This window comes from Penaeus monodon, chromosome 26, assembly GCF_015228065.2.
Source record: "Penaeus monodon isolate SGIC_2016 chromosome 26, NSTDA_Pmon_1, whole genome shotgun sequence".
Taxonomy (NCBI): domain Eukaryota; kingdom Metazoa; phylum Arthropoda; class Malacostraca; order Decapoda; family Penaeidae; genus Penaeus; species Penaeus monodon.
In genome coordinates, this window is record NC_051411.1 from 34,770,699 (window position 1) to 34,784,410 (window position 13,712).

The following is a 13,712-nucleotide window of genomic DNA, read 5'->3' on the forward strand; positions in this document are numbered from 1 at the left end:
TATTATTTTGGTTGTGTGGTGTGTGGTTATGTATGATATATAGATATATTTATATGTATATATAATTATATAAAAATTAATATATATATATAATATATATATATATAAATATAATATTTTATAATGCTGTGTGGTGTGTGTTTGTGTTGTATGTGTTGTATGTATGATAGGTGTGTAATATATATTATACTTTTAAAATATATATATATATATATATATAATATATATATATAATTTTTAATGTGTGGTGTGTGTGTGTGTGTGTGTGTGTGTGTGTGTGTGTGTGTGTGTGTGTGGTGGTGTTGGTGTTGTGTGTGTGTGTGTTTATACACAGACACACATATAAACAGATAGATATGCACAGATAGACAAGTAGATGTACACATATTCCCCTTTTATTTATTAATACAGAGATCACATACCATCAAGCGCTTACTCTTGGCCCTCTGAGCTCGGCGCGAGAGGCCTAGCTTACATACCAGGCACAGAGATGCACTGGGTCAGCATAACATGGCTTTACATTTGTGCACCGATGTTATATCGCGCCAGATATGCAAACTTTCTCATATTAAGCGTATCAGCCATGTATTTACACTATCGGAGACTTAAAATCTGTCAGCATATCGCGCATAGCTGTGACATACCCTACAATATAATCATTTTACCGACGCAGCATTCATCAGGGGGCGGACGTCAGGATGACATCAGTGTAATGCGGCTTTCCCGATTAGGTACATCCATTACATAATTACCTCGGTAGAAATTACAGCATTTTAAACGGAAGTGCAGACATTAATTGTAATCTCTGTTTTTGGATAATGGACGGGCAAAGGGGCGGAGGGAGGGAGGGAGGGGGGGGAGGAGATAATTCGTGCTTTTGTTTCAAACCTTTAAAAGTTCCATTCCCATTTTAGGAAAATCTGCTTGTCTATTTTCCTCCATTTTCATTTTTATTATTGGATTGTTATATCCCTTCTATCTTTATGAAAATCTGCTCATTTGTCCCACGTCCGCTTTTTCTGTTTCCCTGCATGTTTATAAAAATAGTTTTCTGTTTTCCCGTAACTTTCCCGCCATTCCCCTCTCATTTTCGGAAAATCTCCCTCTTCCCCCGACTTTCTCTCTTATTCTCCCTATTTTGCGAAAACCCTGTCTGCTTTCCGCCAACTTTCCCTCTATTTCCATTTTCTTTATTTCTGCGAAAATCTTTTTTCCCCCAACTTGACTTTAATTTCCCTGATATTTAGCGGAAAAAAAGGAAATTCTTGTATTTTTCCCCCTATTTCCCTCTTGTTTAGGGGAAATCTGCTTGTCTTTTCCCCCGCCCTTACTAAACCCGCCCCCCACCCCCACCCCCACCCCCTGACCCCTCTTCTCTGTCCCGCTATTTTTTTCGATGTTATATATAAGATTTTTCGAGATAATCACTCCTGTCGTCCATCACTTTATAAAACGCGATGGAACGGCGTGTCTGCAATGTCCCTGCTGTTATTTTTACATTTGATGAATTATAAATTGCCTCTGCATGGGAGCTCTGGCATTACCAATTATTGCTTCATCAAAAGATATGAATATTTTTTACCTAACTCATAATATAGCTTTTCCTCTTTTGTTGATTAACAAACATTACCAAATTTTAAAATTTCCAAAATTTTGGCGCACACCGTCTCTTTTGTTTTGCTTTTCTCCCCGCGCGCTCGCTTGTTTCGAGTGACCCTTATTATAAACCTCATGTCGTGTAAGATGTTATATATGTAAATAGATAAAGAGGTAGATAGGAAAAAAGCATAAGGAGATAGATAGATATATATATATAGAAAGATAATTAGATAGGTGGACGTTAGACTCCGCTTTATATTTTTCACAATTTACTTTCGCTTTTCTCTCTCCCTTTAACTTCCTTTTTTTATGCTAGGCTTGATTTACGAAGAACATAAAAAAAAAGCAAAATACACAGAGAAACATCAGATCAGATAAACAAAATGATATTGCAAATGTTGAAATACAATAACTATTCACAGACATCAACGTTAATAACAATAACAATATCGATAATTACAAACATAAACAAAACACAACGGGGATCGTATTAGCAAACACAACTATAATTATACATTACTGACCTCCCTCCCCCAGTTCATTAGTAAAACATTTAGGCACGACATCATAAAATTTATAGATAAATATACATGGCCTCCACAAATTTAATAGTTTTTTCACCCTTTTTAGCAAAATAATGTATCATTGACATATCGCCGGCAGTTTAAAAAACACAGTAAAAGTAAACCGAAAAATATTGTGAAAAAGACGTAATAAAAAAACAGAAAAAAATAATTTCAAAAATTGAACAGATATTTTAGATTGAAAAAAAAAAACGTATTGGGGGTAGCATTTTTTGTCTGTCGTTCTGCAATTTTTCTTCGTCGTACACAGACACCACACCCTATTCACAAACACAACACACACACAACACACACACCACACCACACACACACACCACACACAACACCAAAAATATATAAATATAAAAATATAATTATAATATATATAGTATTATATATATAAATATTTAAAAGATATATTAATATATATAATTAATATTATATATGTATATATATATATATATTATATAATATTAATAAATATATATATATTTAATTAAAAAATATATAAAAAAAAAAAAATTTTATAATTAATATTAATTATTTTTTTTTAAAAAATATATATTTTAAAATTATATATATATATATATAATAATAAAGCATAATTGAAGATGATAATAAAATTATATATATATATATATAATAATAAATTATATAATAATATATTATAATTATATAATAATAGGTTGGTATTTTTTTTTATATTATTTTATTAATATATATATTATATATTTTATAATTTTATATATATATATTATATATATATATTATTTTATTTTTTGTATATTAGGATATATATATATAATATATATAAATATATATATAATAATAATATATATATATATTAAATATAATTTAATTTTTAAAATATATATATATATATATATATATAATATATATAAATATATATATATATATAATATAATATATATATTATATATATATATTTTATATTATAATATATATTAAATATTATATAATACAAAAAATGATTTTATTTTATTATTGTTTTTTTTTTATTATTATATTTATATATATATTGAATACATTATTTTTTCATATAAACTATATTTTATATAAAATTTTATTATATATTTTATTCTATTATATTAATAATTTATAATTTTAAATTATTTTTTTTTAAATTATTTCAAACAAATTATTATATTTTTTCATCATTATATTTTTTTTTTTTATTATATTTTTTATAATTACTATTATTTTATTATTTTTAATATATTACATTATTGTTATTATATTATTATTATTATTATTATTTTATTCGTTTATTATTATATTTTATTTTTTATTTTTTATTATTATTATTATTATTTTTTTCATAAATCAATTTATTTAATTTTTATTATATTTAATTTTTTTTTTTTTTTTTTTTTTTTTTTTTTTTTAAAAAAAAAATTATTATTTTTTTTATTAAAATATTATTATTATTAAAAAAAAATTTTTTTTATTATTATTTTATTTATTATTATTTTTTTTTTTTTATTATTATTATTATTATATTATTATTATTATTATTATTATTATCATATTGTTATTATATTAATTGTTATTTGTTATTATTATCATCCAGTATTATCTAGTAGTAGTAGCAGTAGTAGTAGTAGTAGTATTGTTGTTGTTATTGTTATTATTGTTATTATATTCATCATCATCATCATCATCATTATTATTGGTATTATTCTAAGTAGTAGCAGTATCAGCATCATTAGTATCATCATTTATTTATACATTTATAATATTATTATTATTATTATTATTATTATTATTATTATCATTATTATCATTATTTGTATTATTACTATTATTATTATTACTAATATCATTATTATAATTTTATCATTATCATTATTATTTTTATTATCATTATCGTTATTAATGTTATCATTGTTATTATTATTATTATTATTATTATTATTATTATTATCATTATCATCATCATCATCATCATCATCATCATCATTCACATCATCATCATCATCATCATCATCATACATCAGCTTCATCATCATCATCATCATCTTCACATCATCATCATCATCATACATCATTATACTATCATTATTAGCATATCATCTTGTGTTGTTATTACTTACTACTACTATTGTTATTATTGTTATTATCATTATCATTATCATTATTATTATCGTCATCATTTACATCACCAGCATCATCATTACTGTCATTATTATTGTTGTTGTTACTATTATCATTATCATGATTATCTTTATCATCATTATGATTATTATTATTATTATTATTATTACTATCATTATTATACATTCTATCATTAACATCCTATCTTATATCTCTTATCATTGTAATTGATATTACTGTGAATATGATAGTAATTTAATGATAATGCCAACGATGATGCTAATGACTGTAGTGATAATAGTGCTATACCACAACTACAATTTTTGCTACTAATTAACGATAATAACGATAATAATGATAATGATAAAATAATGATAACAATAATGATAATAGCAATAACAATAACAATAATAATAATGATAATGATAATTGTGATAGTAAGAATTGTAATAGTAATGATAGTAATAATAATAATGATGATAATGTTAGCAATAAAAGTAATGGTAATAATAAAAATAATGATAATAATGATAATTATGATAATAATAATAATAATAATAATGACTAATATAATGAAATCATAATAAAAATAAAATAATAATAACAAAACAACAACAACAACAACACAACAACTATAATAATACGTAATAATGATAATGATAATATACTAAATAATAATAATAATAATAATAAAACAAATAATGATAAAATAATAAAAGAAGAATAATAATGATGATAATAATAATAAATAATGATAATTAATAATAAGATATAATAACAATATAATAATAATAGTTAATAATGATAGGTAATAATAATAGTATAATAGAAATATGATAATAATAATAATCATAATAATAATTAAAAAAATAATTAAATAATTCTAACAATAACAATAATAATAAAAGTGATAATATTAATAACAGTAATAATAGTGATAACAATAATAAAATAATAACATTTATAATAATATTAATGATAATGATGATATCAATGATAATGATATTCACAGTAACAAAGCCAACACTACCAATGATAATGATAATGATAGTATCGATAATAACAATAATCCAACAATAATGAAAACAATAAAGATAAGAACGTTCTCTAAACAGCACAAGATCAATTAACGGACGTATAAATTATTTTCTAAAATCTTTCCTAAAGTCACGAACATCAATGTCAATTATGTTGACAAGAAAGAAAATACGAAAGCCATGAATATTAATGAGAGCAGCATCATTATTGTCATTAAGTGGCTTGTCATTAGTGATGATGAATTTTAAAACGGAAATGACAATTCAGACTGAAAGAGTTTTAATTTAGCTAGGCTCGTTACCCTTAATCATGCAAATCATATAGAATAACATAATTAAACATTAGGAGATCAGCTCATTAAATAGATAGTGTATTTATCATATATCATTAGGGTATTGTGATGATTTTCAGAGCGGATTACAATGCTTTTTTTTTTTCTTTCTTTTTTTGGTGTGGTGCCTCTGTGGGCGTGCTGGGGGAGGGGGGGGAGGTCTGCGTGTGTTTGTGGTTGTTTGTGTGTGTGTTTATGTGTTTGTATATGCATTGTGTGTGTGTGTGTGTTTATGTGTTTTTGCTCATGCATTGTGTGTGTGTGTGTGAGAGAGAGTTTGTGTTTTTTTCTATGCTATATGATATATGTTTACTCGTTCCTCTCTTTGGGTATTTATTTGTTTGATCCTCAGCATACCCGTGTTTATTTGCGTGATTTCCGTGTATTTGCCTCCCCCCCTGTACACGTGTGCATCTACGTACGTACATGGATGTCTGTGTGTCATGAGTGCTTGTGAGTAATCTCTTCATCCTCTCCATATCAACATTGCTGTGAAAATAATCTTGTCAAAAGTTAATGTCGGGACGTTTACAGGTTTTATACTTTATTTGCATTATGCTTCTATACACAATATGGCTTATGACTGCGGAGCAATGTCACGTGCCTGCCATTAAGGGTCAGAATACAGAATGCTATTTCCCGAGCTGTAGCGAGGTAGTTGAGAGGAATCTAGTCTAACATACTGGAAAATAAATATGTACGCATGTACGCTTATCCACACACATACGTATATACGTACACACTTATAGATGGGCACATACATACATATATATACGTACACTTATGCACACATAAATAAACACACACACATACACAGAAACACAAACACATACACACACGTGCACACACACAGACAAACAAACACAAACACCATACATGATATGCAGTATATAACACGCATTGCAACATTTTCCCACACAAAGGAGGTCAAAGCAAGCTGCAAGTTGCACCGACAGAACAACAATACGTTTATCCACACACACAAAAAAAATATACAAAAGGAAAGCAACATTTTCTCCAGAAAACTGTAAATGAAGTTATCCTTTCCTTAAAACCATAAACCATTTGCATTAAGACGGCTTCAAGGATCCTTTTGATGTGCCTGTCTCTGAACCTGACGTTCTCACTCTTGACCAAGGCTTCGAAACCAGTTTTGACCCACGCCGATAGCGCCAGCTCTTCAGACGCTCTCGAGACGCCGGATTCTATAGCACTTCCTGTCTCCTCTCATTCTTCTTCTTCTTCTTTTCTTCTTCTTCTTCTTCTTCTTCGCCTTCTTCTTCTTCTTTTTCTTCTTCTTCTTTCGCCTTCTTCTTTTCCTTTTTTTCTTCTTGTTCTTTTTCTTCTTCTTGATCTTCTTTTACTTCTTTTTCCTTTTCCTCCTCCCCCTCCTCCTCCACTTCCTCTTCTTCTTCTTCCTCTTCCTTCTCCTCCTCCTCTTCCTCCTCTACTTCCTCCTCTTTTCTTCTTCTTCTTCTTCTTCTTCTTCTTCTTCCTCTTCCTCCTCCTCTTCGCCTACGCTTCTTTCCTCCTTCTTCTCTTTTCTCTCGCCTTAAATGCCGTAGTAATATTAGTAGTAATGTTAACTATTAGTATTGTTGTTATTATTATTATCATCATCTTTATTATCATTATCTACATTATTGTTATTATTATTTTATTACTATTATTATTATTGATATTATTATCATCATTATCATTATTATTAACATTGTTATCATTACTATTACATCATTACCAATATCATCGTCGTTATCATCATAAAGATAACAATGACGATAAGGATGATAATAATAATGAAAGTGATAATGATAATGAGAATGATGATAGTTATGATGACAATGATACCATCAACAACAAAAGAAGCAATGTTAATAATAAAAGCAATAATGACAAATAGAAAATAACAAATAAGATCTGGAATTAAATGGCATCCGAGCTTGCAATTGCACGAATCAAATGCATTGTGTCAATTGTATTTGCAAAGAGTAGCCGATGCTGTTATTCAGAATATCACATAATTGCACTGAACTCAGGATGAATAATGAATGAAACATGCATTCAGATAACCATTGTTTGCTTGAATTTTTTCTTTCTTTCACTGATTTTTTTCTCTCTGTATTTAGATTTTTTTTTTATCATTTGGGTCTCGTGAATGCAAATTTGTGAAATTATTTAGAGTCTTGAGCATTCAGAAGAAAATGATGGAATAATTGCAAAGCTCATACGAATTGACTCTGTGCTTCGAGAGAGAGAGAAAAGAAAAAGAAAAAGGGAAAACAAACGAAAAAAAAAAAAAAAAAAGTAAAAATAAGTTAAGATAATAAACAAGAAAACAAATAAAAATAAAAAATAAAAAATAAAAAATAAAAAGAAGAAAAGGCATTAGAAGAAAAAGATAAAACATATATAAAAAGAAAAGAAAAGAAAAGAGAGAGAGAGAAAAACAGAAAAACAGAAAATCAAGGGAAGTTTACAAGGCGATCAGGTGTCTTCGAAACAAAAGCGACCTTCTCGTGCAAGCAGACTTTCCTTCAACAAGCTAATGAAAGCCACGCAGGGTCTTGGGAGCGGAAACCTCGGCAGTGTCTTGGTGAGAGTCCAAAACCCCCTTCGGCGTCTGGGGCCTCCTGACGTGGGGGGGGGGAGGGAAAAAGGGAAGGAGGAAGGAGAGGGAGAGGAAGGATGGGAGGGGGGAGGGACAAGGAGAGGAAGGACGGGAGAGAGAGGGAGAGGAAGGAAGGGAGGGGAGAGGGAGAGGAAGGATGGGAGGGGGGGAGGGACAAGGAGAGGAAGGAAGGGGGAGAGGGAGAGGGAGGGAAGAAGAAAGGGAGTGGGGGAGGTAGAGGTAGTGATGGTGGTGGAGGAGAAGAAAGAGGGAGGGAGGAGGAGAAGGAAGAATAGAGGGGGGAGTGGAAGTGGAGGTGGAGATGCTGGTGGAAGAGAAGGAGGTCGAGTCTAAGGAGAAAGATAATTTGAAGAAGTAGAGGAAGGAGGAGGAGGAGGAGAAAGACAACTTGAAAAAAGAAGTAGACGGAGAAGGAGAAAATGGAGGAGAAATAAAGAAGAAGAAGAAAAGAAGGAGGATGTAGACAAGGAAAGGAAAAGAGGAAAAAAAGAGAAGGAGGAGAAAGCGAAAGAAGAGAATGAAAGGTCGAGGCGGGAATAAGGAAAAATTCAGGGTCGAGCATTTCGGTGAGACACGGGAGTGTGCTGAGAGAAAGAGGGAGAGGGGGGAGGGTACAGGGGGGAGAGGGAGGGAGAGAGAGAGAGATAGATAGAGAGAGAGAGAGAGAGGGAGAGAGAAACAGAGACAAAGAGAGAAACAGACAGACAGACAAACAGAAACAGAAACAGAAACAGACAGACAGACAAACAGAAACAGAAACAGAAACAGACAGACAGACAAACATAAACAGAAACCGAAACAGAGACAGAGACAGAGATAGAAACAGACAGAAAAACAGAGACAGACAGAAAAGACAGAGAGAGAGACTGCACATCCCTCCATCCTTCCACCTAGTGAATTCCCTCGCTAAACCGGCCACCACCGGGAGCGGCCGCCCTCCACCCGCCGGCTCGCCCGTTCGCCCGGCGTTCGGATCCCGACACGGGCCTCGGCGCCTGTCACTTCATTTGCATAATCCGACGCCGTCAGCCCGCGCCGGCAACGCCACGACGGGGGGGAGAAGGGGGTGGGGGAAGGGGGAAGGGGGGGGAGATGCCCTGACGACCCTCGGCTACGATCATCCCTTTGTGCCCCGCGGTTCGTGCCCAGCGTGGTTTCCCCTCGTCCGTCCTTTCCCCTCGCTTCCCCTCACTCCCACTTTCGCTTCAGTCCTCTCCTCGCCCTCGCCCTCACTTTCGCTTCATTCCTCTCCTCGCCCTCACCCTCACTTTCGCTTCATTCCTCTCCTCGCCCTCACCCTCACTTTCGCTTCATTCCTCTCCTCGCCCTCACTTTCGCTTCATTCCTCTCCTCGCCCTCACCCTCACTTTCGCTTCACTCCTCTCCTCGCCCTCACTTTCGCTTCACTCCTCTCCTCGCCCTCACTTTCGCTTCACTCCTCTCCTCGCCCTCACTTTCGCTTCATTCCTCTCCTCGCCCTCACTTTCGCTTCACTCCTCTCCTCGCCCTCCCCTCACTTTCGCTTCACTCCTCTCCTCGCCCTCACTTTCGCTTCATTCCTCTCCTCGCCCTCACTTTCGCTTCACTCCTCTCCTCGCCCTCACCCTCACTTTCGCATCATTCCTCTCCTCGCCCTCACTTTCGCTTCACTCCTCTCCTCGCCCTCACCCTCACTTTCGCTTCATTCCTCTCCTCGCCCTCACTTTCGCTTCACTCCTCTCCTCGCCCTCACCCTCACTTTCGCTTCACTCCTCTCCTCGCCCTCACCCTCACTTTCGCTTCATTCCTCTCCTCGCCCTCACTTTCGCTTCACTCCTCTCCTCGCCCTCACCCTCACTTTCGCTTCATTCCTCTCCTCGCCCTCACTTTCGCTTCTCCTCTCCTCCCCTCCCTCCTTTCGTTCTCCTCTCTCCCTACCTCACTTTCGCTTCATCTCTCCTCGCCCCACTTCCTTCATTCTCTTCATCCCTCACTTTTCCTTCTATCCTCCTTTGCCTCTCATCTTTCTTCCCCTCTCCTCTCCTCCTTGTTCACTCTCCCTTTCTCTCTCCCTCTCCTTCCTCTTTTTCTCTATTCCCGCCTATTTCTCTTTCCTTCCTCTCTCCCTCCCTTCTTTCGTTCACTCTCTCCTCTCCCTTCGCTTTTCTCTTTCTCTTCCTCTCTTTTATCGCTCTTGCTTTCTCTCTTCTCTTTTCTCTTTCTTCCTTTCTTCATACTCTCACTCCTCCCTTTTCTCATTTTTTGTCATACTATCTCCTTCACCTCTCTCCATCACTTCCTCCTTTTCCTTCATCATCTTTTTTCCTACTCATCTCCCCTTTCACTTATTCTCCTCCTCTCTCCTTCACTGCTCTCGTCTCTCTCTCTCTCCCTTCTCTCTCTCTCTTCTCGCTCCTCCTCTCTCCTCTCCTCTCTCTCTCTCTTCTCTCTCTCTCTGTCTCTTTCTCTCTCTCTCTCTCTCTCATCTCTCTCTCTCTCCCCTCTCTCCTCTCTTCTTCTCTCTTCACTCCCATCGTTTCCTCTCTTCCCTCTCTCTCTCTCTCCTCCTCTCTCTTCTCTACCCCCTCCGCCATTCCTCTCGCCCCTCTCTTCCTCTCCTCTTTCTCTTCTCTCTCTCTTTCCTCTCTCTCTCTCTTCTCTCTCTTCTCTCTCTCTTCTTCTCTCTCTCTCTCTCTCTCTCTCTCTCTATATATATATATATATATATATATATATATATATATATATATATATATATATATCATATATCTCACATATGTGCATACAGAGATAGATAGATAGACAGGGAAATAGATAATCTAAGGAAAAGAGAAAGAGAGATTAATTGACAAACAGGAAGTAAATTAAATATCAGAGTCAGACAGACAAACAAACAGAGAGACAGACAGAGAGACAGACAGACAGACAGACAGACATACAGAGACAGTGAGTGGAGGGATAATTAAATCAAAGCAAATAAAGTTTTAAACCAGATAAACAGACAGACAAACACGTAAAAAAAAAAAAACTTGAATTACCGACAGGATTAAACCTTCCTTCCCCCCTCTCCATCTCCCCCTCCCCCCTCCCCCTCCCCCTCAATTTGTATCACAAGATTACCTGTTTAACAAAAAAAAGGGAAAAATCAAAATGACCTCACATTGCATTGGCAAACGACAGGGATTTAATATTTAATTAAGAGAAGCTGAATTTGATGGCGGTTTTATGGTTGAATTAACTTTATGGGAGTGAGTTGAGTAGGCGTTTATTAAATGAAAATTCTCTCTCTCGCTCTCTCTCTCTGTTTCTCTCTCTCGCTCTCTCTCTCTCTCTCTCTCTCTCTCTCTCTCTCTCTCTCTCTCCTCGCTCTCCTCTCTCTCTCCTCTCTCTCTCTCTCTCTCTCTCTCTATCTAACTATCTCTCTATCTCTCTCGTTCTCTGTCTATGTCTCCTTTTTTTCTCTCTCATTCTCTCTCTGTGTCTTATTCTCTTTTTTCTCTATTTCTGTGAGTGCGTGTCTTTCCCTCTCTCTCTCTTTCGTTCTCTCCCCCCTATCTCTCTCTCCTCTCTCTCTCTCTCTCTCTCTCTCTCTCTCTCTCTCTCTCTCTCTCTCTCTATCTCTCTCTCTCTTCGAAAAAGAATTTAAAAATGGACGAAAAAATGTAATGGAGTTAGAATTCAGACATTGATCTAAATGCCTTTAAGTTGTCAGTTGATATTATTGCTTGTTTCTGTGTTTCTTTCGTGTTTTATTAATTCTATATTCATCTATTTATCTATTTATGTATTCATCAGTTATTCATTTATTTACCTACTCATTAATTCATAAGTGTATTCATCTAAATTATGTTAGTGTGTGTGTGTGTGTGTGTGTGTGTGTGTGTGTGTGTGTGTGTGTGTGTGTGTGTGTGTGTGTGTGTGTGTGTGTGTGTGTGTGTGTGTGTGTGACTCTGTGTGTGTGTGCGTATGTGTGTGTGTGAATATATATATAGACAGCTATTTACAGTTTACGTATGTATGTGTTTCTGTTCTTGTTAATGCAATTATCTCCGCTCGGTGCACTTCTCTCAACGATGCATTTCGTAACCCATTTTCTAATAGTCCGCGTCTCTCTCCTTAAAACACAAAATTTTCCTCTTCTCGCAAGCCTATTACACGCTGTCTTTAACGACTCAATTAGTTCGCCCCAAAATCAACCGGAGGGTAAAAAGCTGGTGGTGGTATAGTTCTTCAAAGGTGTATTCTGTGATTTATGAAGTAATTAGTCAGACGATCTTGTCTCATTACGGAGTTGATGAGGTAGCGCGCGGCGTGCCAACTCCCGTTTTTTGTTGAGGGTGTTCCGCGTGGACTCCGTCTGGGGGAGACTAATTTATTACCATTTCCTCAAAGGCGCGTTAGTATGTTGTCTATTCCTGGATGTTCTTTTTGTTTTGTCTCCTTTTTTTGCTGTTTTATTAATTCATTTTACCTTTCTAAAAAGATATATATTCCTTTTTTTGAGTATAGAGGATTAGAAAAAAAATGAATAAAAAATACGAAGCGTGTATAACACGCTCATTATCGAAGTTTCGAATATGCGCTAATATCAAGCCTTCGTGAGAAACTAGATTAGCATAGCGCGATTAAGAGCTATGATCGTTTTTATATACGTCATTCTGCACTCTCCTCGCCTCCCTCTTCTCCCTCTTCATCACTCCCTTTCTCTCCCAATCTCCCTCTTCTCTCTCGCTCTTCCTCATCTTTCTCTCCCTTCTCCTTCTTTCATTTTTCTATTTTTATTTTCCTTTTTTCTTTTTCCTTTTTTTTTTTTTACCTGACGCGGTTGTTTACTGACAAATTGATAGTACGTCACAGGAAACAGCTCGTCTGCAGATCTTATTAGCGGCGCCATTGGGAGCTTGCTGACAACGCTAGCGAAGAGGGGAAGGAGGGGAGGGGGGTTGGGGGAAGCCTAGGAGGTTGGGGGAGGAGAGTGAGGGGGAAGGAGAGTGTGAGATGGGGAGAGAGGAGGGGACGGAAAGGAGGAGGGAAGGAGAGTGAGGGGAAGAGGAAAAAGAGAATAGAGGGAGGGGAAGAGAGAAATCGAGAAGGGATGGAAGAGAGCGAGTGAGGGGAGGAGAGACCAGACAGTGAGGGGAAGATGGTAGAGAGGAAGCAGCGAAGTGGAAAGCGAATGAGGGGAAGAGAAGGGGAGTGGAAGGCGGGAAGAGAGAAGAGGGAAAGGAGCTTAAATGGGGAGAGGGAGATAGATGACATGGGAGCGACATCGATAGACACAGATTGATAGACAGAATGAAACGTCTACACACACACCAAAAAATACATAAATACATAAATTAAGGAGAAACGGGGTGGTTGACGGAGAGACAAGAAACAAGCAAGAGAAAGAAATAGACGAGAAACACGAAGAACCGCAGGGAACGATTTCCCGCCATTTTTATGACGATTCAAAATA